This window comes from Alligator mississippiensis, chromosome 16, assembly GCF_030867095.1.
Source record: "Alligator mississippiensis isolate rAllMis1 chromosome 16, rAllMis1, whole genome shotgun sequence".
Lineage (NCBI taxonomy): Eukaryota > Metazoa > Chordata > Crocodylia > Alligatoridae > Alligator > Alligator mississippiensis.
In genome coordinates, this window is record NC_081839.1 from 10062230 (window position 1) to 10072307 (window position 10078).

The window sequence follows — 10078 nt, forward strand, 5'->3', positions numbered from 1 at the left end:
CGGGCCTGGGCTGCTGCAGGGGTGGGGGGATCCTCCCCCCCCCAACTTCCAAGATGACCCAGGTGAAATTTGTGTGGAACCCAAGTGGCAAAGATGTAGCGAGGCCATGGGCTTGGCCTAGCCTGGCCCTGGGCTCAAAGGGCACAGGATGAGCCCCAGGGAAGGCTGAGGGAGGATGTTTTCATATGGCTCTTTGCCTCAGAGCCATGGGCGACTGGTGTCTCCTGAGTAGGGGGGGCATCCACAGGCATGCCCTTGGCGTCAGCGGTGGGGCTGGAGCTGGTGAGCTCCTGGAGGCGCCGTCACTGCCATCAGTGGTGGTCCTGTTGCGGGGAGGGGGGGTTCATGCCCCCTCTTGCCCCCACTACACGTCTCATATGCTCAGAGCTGAAGCCGGGGTTCTCAAACCTTTACACTCAAAGCATCTTGCGCCATAGACTCAAGGCACCCCTCTAGGTTCAAGGCACCCCTACTTAGATGCAAGACACTCCTCCTTAGATGCAAGAAACTCCTCCAGAGACTCAGGACACCCCTCCTTAGACATGAGGCACTCCTTCATCGACTGAAGACACCCCTCCTTAGACCTAGGAAATAAGGAACTCAGGAACTTCCTGTGATCGTTCCTACTGTGCAGAGATCCTGCCCCTCCTGCAGTTATGCAGTTAGATCCTGCCCCTCCTGCAGTTAGCTCCTGCCCCTCCTGCAGTTAGTGGCACCCAGAAAGCTGACTGCCACCCTTTTTATGATGGAAGATAGAGCTAGGAAGATGGGCTCCGTCACCTCCCAGAAGCTGATGGGAGCTCTTCTAGACAGGTGATGTAGCTCTAGCTCCCCATGGAACGGCGGTAGCAGGGAGCTGGGGAGAAAGCCCTAAAGGAAGCGTGGAGGGAAACACTGTCTGCACTGATGATCCAAACCTACAGGAGAGTTTGGCAGGCTTCCTCAAAGTCTGTGGTGAAGAATTTGGAGGATGCTGTACTGTGGGGAGGGCGAGGTGCTTGCAATTTTCTTCCCCATGAAGGGTGCTGATTTTGATCTTGTTGAGGACAGGCAGAACAGCATATTTAATGGGTCTATTCATTAATGCTTTTTGATATATTTTTTTTTATAACAGGATGGGGGAAGCCTCCAATTTTCTGTTTGCCCAGAGCTCCAATAAATCTTAATTTGCCACTTCAGGGGACTGGGCAGGGAGGAGGAAGCTGCCCACCACTGCTGCCACCAGGACTGGCCCACAATTTTTTTGGGCCCCTTGCAAGGCATAACTTTGGGGCCCCTGATGCAAAGAAGTCATTGGTGGTGGGGGGCATGGCGAGTGCAGAGGCAGATTAAGGTGTACTGGGGCCTTGGGCAAGCACAAAATTGGAGGCCCCCTCCCACCATGGGAGCTGGGCTTCAGGGGGGAGAGGGCCCTTCCCCTCCTAGTGCTGGCAGGGGGGCTGGGTGGACCCTGCCGGGCTGGGGCTTTATGAGCCACCTGGAAGAAGAATTCCTCAAAGACTACATCATCAAACCCTTGCTATACTTAAGATATATTGATGACATCATCATTTGGACTGAAAACCTGCAATTTCTGAGTTCCATCAAAATTCAGCAATCATCACCCCTCCATCCGACTATCTTTTGAGTACCCCAGCAGCAACATCTCCTTTTTAGACAAGATGATCAGCATCCAGAATGGTAAAATACAGACCATGTTATACAAGAAACCCACAGACCAACATACATATCTGCACAGAACCAGCAAGCACCCTAAACATACAAAGAAACCTGTGATACACATCCAAGCCCTCAGATCCCACCAAACTTGCACTGAAAAGAACACCCGGGATTTCTATCTCACCAATCTTAAAAAGGCTTTAAGAACACAACAAAAACACTCCTCCAGAGAGATAGATGCACGTTTGAAAGAGCCATCCAGATACGTGAAGAATTGCTGCAGTGCAGAAGGAAAACCCCTACAAATCGCCCACTGCTGGTTATGACACATCACCCCTCCCTTGAACCTATATGGAAAATCCTCAAACAATTGCAACCCATACTAGAAGGAGACCCAGTTCTTAAAGCAATCTTCCCAGATCCACCCATCCTAGCCTTCAAACAAGCACCGAACCTTGCTAACCTCATCACCAGAAGCAAACTTCCTACGGCCCAAAACATACTGGATGGATCCAAGCCATGCCATGAAAAGAAATGCAAAACCTGCCAACACATCTCCACCATTCCCACAATAACTACACCCCACAACAGAGCCATCACCATTCCTGGATCTTACACCTGCACCTCCAGAAGTGTTATATATCTCATCCACTGCACCAAATGCCCTGATGGAAAATACGTAGGAGAGACCAAACAACTGCTCACCAGAACGAATGCACACTGGAAACCTATTAAAGACCAGAATATCCAATTACCTGTGGGGGCACATTTCTCACAAGAAAACCACTCTCTCTCCAATCTCTCAATATTAATCCTCAAAGGGAATCCACAAAACATTTTTCACAGACGAGCCTATGAACTTCACTTTACCAACCTCCTGGATACAAAAAATCATGACCTAAACAAAGAAGAAATAAAAAAATCGTAGACCTCTTGGTTCCAAAATGATAACTTTTATTAGACCAACTGGGAAATCACAAGAGAATTGTCCTTTTCTGCAAACTTTTGGGCTCAAAGGCCCTTCATCAGGCTCTGAGAAAAGTATAGATGGTAAAAAGTCCCCATAGGTAGGAAATACACTTCATCTTTGCACAGAGGGAGCTGGAGAGGGAAAGCTGTCCCCCTGGGTCCAGCCTTTTCTTGTGATTTCCCAGTTGGTTTAATAAAAGGTATCATTTTGGATCCAAGAGTTCTACATTTTTTTTATTCCTTCTCATCTCAGACCAACACAGCTACCAAGTACATCCCTGAAATGTGGAAGATGCCAAATTTTAGCTGATTTTGGATTTTAAACTTCATTTTAAATTTCATTTCAGAACAACAAGAAAGATTTTTTACCTCCCCGCCTGCCATCTGACACCTCCAGGGAAGGAATTTTACCTAATCTACATACCAAAGAGCAACTCAGCACAACTCTCAAAGACACGGCTACATCCCTGGACTAAACATAGACATTGTATGTATGACACACTATAAGCTGCCTGACATCTGACTCCCTAGGTACCTCTCCACTTTTCCCTGCTACATTGTGGCTCTCACTTCCCTGCTGGGGAGGATACCAGCCACGTGGGGCCCCTTGGCTGTGGGGACCTCTGCAGCTGCAGGTTTCGCAGGTATAGACGGGCCAGCCCTGGCTGATATTCATGCTGTCCCCAACCAAGCCAAACTTCCTGTGCAGCCTGGCTGGAGCAGGGCACCAGAAGTTCTGGAGCTCCCCCTGTGCCCAGGTCATTTTGGAACAGCCTTAATTCAATCAGCTACTGTGGAGAATAGGAGGGGTGTGGAGCGGAGGGGATGTGCCACTGAGCACAGAGGAGGAGGAAGCGGGTCCTGTAAGGTGGAATTCTTACCTGCTTCAAGGGACTTTAAAAAAGTCCTCGGCTGCTGCTCCAGCAACATGGTTAGGGTGACCACCCATCCCTAATTGGGCGGGACAGATGTGCAATGGAAACATCAAGTCCCGGTCCCGGACTGCACAACTCGAGGACAGCATATGTCCTGGATTCACGGCATCTGCAGGGATCGGGAAACTATGGGTTTCCCCTTGCAGGCTGGCAGCGTTCCAGCCTGCAAGGGGCTGCCAGGAGCAGGACACAGGGGGCATTACATGCATGTGTGCACCTACACACACGCACTTGACCAGGAACACAGCCGGGCAGCAAGGAAAGCAGCTTCTTGTAGGTAAGTCTATGGGGGGGAGAAGGTATAGGGAGGATAGGAGTGGGGGGCAGATTGAGACCCACACAGTGAGGGAGGGAGGGGGACAGGGTCTTGGTACACTGCCCAGCCAGGGCGATGCGTGGGGCCAGGGTGGAGAGCAGGATGGCACCACAGGTGGCTTGTCCAGGGGGCAGGGGCACATGCCACCCAGATTTGCATGTGGGGAGACTGCAGGCTGTCCACAGAGGGTTTGGGGCTCCCCACCCTGCTGCCATCCCTTGGGGACCCTGTGCTGGCTGCGCTGCCATAGTGAGGCACCCCTGCCCACCTGGCAGCAGCAGGGGCGGTGTGGAGTTGTCCCCCTGCTGCCGATGTGGGGACAGGGGCCGCACAGCCAGTACAGGGCTCTTGAGGGAAGGGCAGCAGGATGGGGAGCCCCAAGCCCGCAGTGGGCAGCCTGCATTCAGGCCTGCTCCGCTCAGTTCTCATCCAGCCATGGTGGCTATGATGGGGGAAGGGGGAAATGGTTGGTATGTGTCCCATCTTCCTCCTTTGAAAAGGTGGTCACCCAAAACGTGGTCCACAAAGGGGGTGGGGGTGAGACAGCACCATCACACCCCATCTGGACCCACCGCTAGAAGGCTGGAGGGGTAGGTACCTGCTGTGGAACATTATGGTACATACAAGCAAGGTCATAATATTGGCTGTTGCATGGAATTAGCATCATGGATTCTTATCAGAGTATATCACCCTTAGGCAACAGTTTCGGTAATATAACATCAGACAGAAAATCATGATAGTTCATGTAAGAAGCTGGATATTGCACAAATCTTGGCTGTACCGCAGGAAGTAAATAAGCTGGGGAGCTGGTCACTGCTCAGAACCACGTGACTAAAGCAATAACCAAAAGAGCAGTGGCTACTTGTGCAAAAGTGTCTGGTGCCATGTGGCACCTCCATATCTGGGTGCCCAAGACAAGATCCCTTCCTGGCCCTGACTTTCAGAGGGCAAGTGCTCAGTTTATATGAAGCTAAATCAACCTCATTTAGCTACTCCTGTTTTCTCCCATTGTTACCCTCCCCAGTTCTACTGGTTTGTTACAGAAAACTCCCTGCCCTGCCTCCCAATTATCCTTTCACCCCTATCCCTCCCCAGCAGCTCAAATGACCATGTTTCCCCTTGTAATTGTGCTGCTAGGAAGTGGGAAATGCATTTGCAGGTGCTGCTTTGCTGGAGACAGTTTTCTGTGCCTCTAGGCAAATGGGGAGAGCAGCACAGCAGTGTTCTGCAAAGACCTGAAAGGAAATGAAAGCTGACACCCTGCAGGGAAGGCGTGCTGAATGCCAGTGTTTCCAGCTGCTGCCAACCCGGCATGGGCGAAGTGGCAGGGAAGGCATCTGTGTGAAGACTAAATGTGCAGCTCCTCTGGAAATGAAGTATCTATTAGGGCTCAATAAAAAAGCTTTGAAGAAAAATATTTCTTTATTAAAAAATGGGGGTTTTTTTGTTCCCAGACTTGCATGGAAAGTGGTTGCTTTTTTTTTTTTTTTTTCTTCTATGTTGTGTAATTATTTGTTATTTTCAACATTTTATTTATATTTCTTCATTTGAGTTTTTTCTTTCCTTGTTCGTCTGAGTCATTTCTGAGAGTTCATGACTTTTTCCTCCCAAAATGATCAGAACAGACAAAGAAGGAGTGTGGAGGGTTGTTTGGGGTGCTGGTGTAGGAGCTCTCAGCTGAGAGCTGGGGCCTGAGCACTTCAGTTAGGTACTGCAGGGACCAGGCTGAGGAGTCAGTGGCTGGAGAGAAAGAGAAGAGCCCCAGGGCTTTGGAAAGGGACATTCTCAAAGTTTAAACAAAACTATTTACTTTTACCAATTGTTAGCAAAGTCTTTGAGGACAGAAGAGACCTCCTGATCCAACTCCCCCTCTCCCCCATGAGCAGACACTTGAGTAAGGATGGACTAAGCTCCAGAGCAAGGAAGTAGGCACGTGAAGGAGAGGGGACCTGCCCCTGCTGACACCACCACCAGTTCCTGGCTAACCTGGGGGAAGAGGGGCCCAGACCAATCCTGCCCCACTAGGCTGGGGACTAGGGTGATGCATAGGGGGTGCACATGGGTGCACATGCACTCCCTGAGCATGGCAGTGCACCCCCTACAAAAAGGCACCTGTGGGGTGCCTCAGATAGCCACAGGAGAGAAGATTATAGAAAGGGCAGAAAAAGGACTGAGGAAGTAGAAGGAGGTAAAAATATAGTGGGAGAGGAGGAAAGGAAAGGCCTGGGGCTGCAACTCTCAGCCTTTCCCAGGCCATGGCCCCCTGTTACAACACACATTAATTTCCTTGTAGCAAGACACAAAGAGAGAAGGATTACTCTAGAGGACATGAAAAGGACCAGTCAGCCATGGGAGGGTGTGCCGAACTATGGAGGACAAGAAGCAAAGGGCTAGTAACACCAGAGACAGGGCTGGTAACACCACCCTGGTGGTGCCTAGGTCAGATATGAAAACCATCCCTTATTTTTGAGGATTCAGTCATCAGCCTGAAATTACCACTCCAAAGGATGCTTTGTCTTGGTTTTACCCCAGTCCAGCACCCTAACGCCAGGTAATGACCATCAGAATGGACAGGCTTTGGCATTCGCTCAAGTGCTAGCAGGCCCCAACAAACTGCTTGGAGTCAGAGATTAAGAATTCAGTCCAGCACAAGAGATGTGGGAGGTTACTGCTGACCAATGCATTAGCGATTATGCTATGCACAGACTTTTATTTTAAAAAAGCTATATTGCATCATGTTTATTTGTATTATACTAATGATTTGCCTTCTGTCCCACCACTACTTCCCCACTGTAAAATCTGAAATCTGTCATTGCCCTGCATTGAGACTGTGGCCATTTCTCAGATGGTAACTAAGTGTGGAGAATTAGACATCTACTAAACATCTACTTAACATTTTTCAGTCATTAAGCTCAGATAATTTCCAGTCGAGAGTTTTGAAGTGAAATTTCTGGCCTGCTGGCACTAATTGTTAATACATCATGAAACACCAGTGAAATGCCAAGAGACTGGAAGAGTACTAAAGTTGCAATGTTCTTCAGAGAGGACTGTGACTGTGAGACACGAGATGTCTATAGACTGGGAAAACTCATGTTAGTTCTGGGCTAATAACAGAAACGCTGATAACGGAAATGCTGATTCAGCTCATATAGAATTAAAGGACAGGAAAGCATGAAAAGACAGGAAACAATTACTATTTTAAAGGAAATCATTTGTGTCAAACCCTATTTCATGCTTTTAGGAGATAATTGCTAAGGCTTGTACTGAAAGGTCCCAATAGTTGCTATCAGTCCCAGCCCTGATGAAAGTCGGTAGGCAACTGTTGATCCTTTGGATCACGGTGCATGCATAAGAGGTCTAGTCAGGTGTCTGATGAATCCACTTGTACGGCATCCTATAACCATCACACCAAGACTTTTGATGTGTACACCTGAGCAAGTGTACGGAGGAGTGGAGCCTGCCCAAGACCAATCATGCACCCTTTATACCATTGAGACAGAATGCAAAGGCCAGACTGAGTCCAGAAGCGCATTGCCTCAACAGTTGTAGCTTCTGCCAGCAACAGGTAAGAGCTGCCCCTGACTGCCTGATGCCTCAGAGGAGCCACCCTGCCAGGAGTAGCCCCACCACTTTGCCACCAGGCCCTCCAGTTGGATGCAGTTTATGGTCAGATCCAGGACTGGGTGAAAGTTACTGGGTGAGCTAAACATCCCTTATTCCGGCTAATTGGGAGGGGTAGTTAGGCCCTTTTTATGTAACAAAAGAAGTTACTATCAGAGATAATAGGCCAGGTGACAAAGCAAGCATTAACCCCAGGAGATTGAGGTGAGCTCTCTCAGCCATCAGAACTTCAGGTGACAGACATCAGCTGCTACCACCAAGCCACCATTGCATATGCACACCCGTGCACTCCTGGTAGCCCTGGACAGCTCTGCAGCAGCGGCTGCACCGCCAGAGCACGATGTGCACGCTAGGAAGGCACATGCTTGCATCTGGTAGAAGGCCCAGGAGTGTTTCATGCACTTTCAGTCAGCTTCCTGGCAATGCTAGAAATCTTAACTTGGCAGAGACGCAATAACTTGATGATGGAATAACGGCTCAAAGCGTGGCGGGTTTGCCACCTCACAGGAACTGTGAATATGCATGTGCTCATTGCTTTGCAAACATAACTGGAACACAGCCACCAAAACTTTGGAACACATACCAGCTGAAAGAGGAAGTTCCCAGGCACTTTTGCAGGGACTGGGGCACCGAGTCATTCCAATGTGTACGTATGAAATTCAGTAGAAAGTGAAGAAAGCAGTAGAAAGCTGTTGTGGGTGTGGCCCCAGGATAGATAAGACTTCTCTGGGGCATAAGGTTTACTGAGCAGGCCAACATGTATTTCTGAAATGAGGAAACAGTCTGAAATGCATGTTTCTGCTACATTCAGGGAAGCAGGACTTTGTGCACGTTCTCAGTATATAAACAAGAGTGCACCAAAGAAATACTTGACTTGTAACATCAACTTTTCATCATAATGGAAACAACCGGGAAGAACCCTGAGTACAGCCTCCCTGCTCTGGAAAAGAATAAAACAGAAGTTTGGTTAGTAAAGGTATCTATACATCTTACTTTGTAAGACATTTGGCGTAGTACTGCATGACAATCTAATTGAGAGTTTAGCACTGTACAACACTGATAAAATCCATGTTACATGAATTAAGTACTGGAGAACTGGCAGGTCTCAAAAAAGTAATTAATAATTATCAGTAGGAAGTCACCAAAAGGGAGCATTTTTAATGGGGTTCAGCAGGGATCAAGTTGAGACCGAAGGTCAGTCGACATTATCAATGATGGAGAAGCCAATACAAAATCATTACTGGTAATGTTTGTGGATGGTGTGGTTAATAATAATGAGGATAGGCAGCCAAGCAGAGTGAACTGAATTTTTTTGCTTTTTGGCCTTAGGTGCCAACAATCCACCTAAGTACTGTTTTAGGTGCCTCTTTGGATCTTGCCCATCCCCTTGGATGCAAACCAGACCTGTACAATGGGGGCTGTGTCCTGCAAAGCAGTGATCCTGAAAAGGATTTAGGGGTTAATAGACAAGCAACTCAACATGAACTCCCAATGCGGTGCTGTGGAAAAAAGGGCTAATGTGATTCTTGGATATATCAACAGAAGAGTAGTGAGCAGGAGTGGGGAGTGATTTATTTTCTTGGTGAGAAGATTCTCGGACAGTGCATACAGTCCTGGTGTCCACATTTAAAAGAGGATGTTGAAAAATTGGTGAGGATGCAGAAGGGAGCCACAAAACTTACTTGAGGGCTGGGGAAAGTGTTTTATAGTAAGAAACTTAAAGAGGGCAATCTGTTTAGCTCATTAAAAAAAAGATTGAGAGGCAGCTTGATTACAGTGTATAAGCACCCCCATATGGAAAAAATACCAGGTACTAATGGATTCATTAATCTAGTATATTTATATCTATCACATATATATATATCACAGATCCCTTTGAGGTTAAGATGGGAGTTAAGCAAGGCTGCACCATTGCTCCAACACTTTTCTTGATACTCTTTACTGCAGTGCTACCTCTGACCACGAACAAGCTTCCAGTCAGAGTGGATCTAAACTACTGAACGATGGTAAACTGCTTAATCTCAGCCGACTCTGAGCCAAAACCAAGACCACCCTGACCTCAATCATTGAGCTCCAGTACGCTGATAATGCTGCAGTGTTTGCTCACTTGGAGGCAGACCTTCAGCTAATCATCAACATCTTCACTGACACAGAAGACTAGAAGACTAAGGTCAGAAGACTAAGGTCCTCCATCAATGAGATCTTAATGAGCAGTCCCCAGCTCCAGTAATTTAGATTCCCAGTGGGACTCTGGAGACTGTTGAGTACTTCCCACACATCTGAAGCAATTTCTCACAGGAGGCTGACATGGACAAAGAAATCCAATATCACCTTAAAGTACAAGTGTGGCCTTTGGTCGCCTGAGGAAACAGGTGTTCAAAGATCATGACATCAGATCCAGCTCATGGTTTAACAAGCAGTGGTGATCCCCACCTTACTGTATGGAGCTGAGATGTGGACAATGTACAGGAGACACCTCAAGTCACTGGAGAAGTATCATCAAGGCTGCCTGTAGAAGATCCTTTGAATCCAGTGGGAAGAGAACCCACTGGATCACCATTAGCATCCTTTTGCAAGC

The 10078-nt window shown here is 48.0% G+C and overlaps 1 long non-coding RNA gene across 1 annotated transcript; it reads left to right on the plus strand.

Annotated features, from left to right (window-relative positions):
- The first annotated feature begins 3495 nt into the window (after nucleotides 1-3495).
- On the plus strand, nucleotides 3496-5346 carry LOC132246570 (uncharacterized). Its single transcript, XR_009457965.1, has 2 exons — nucleotides 3496-3840; nucleotides 5076-5346. It is a non-coding gene; the product is annotated as an uncharacterized LOC132246570 (long non-coding RNA).
- Nucleotides 5347-10078: the final 4732 nt, after the last annotated feature.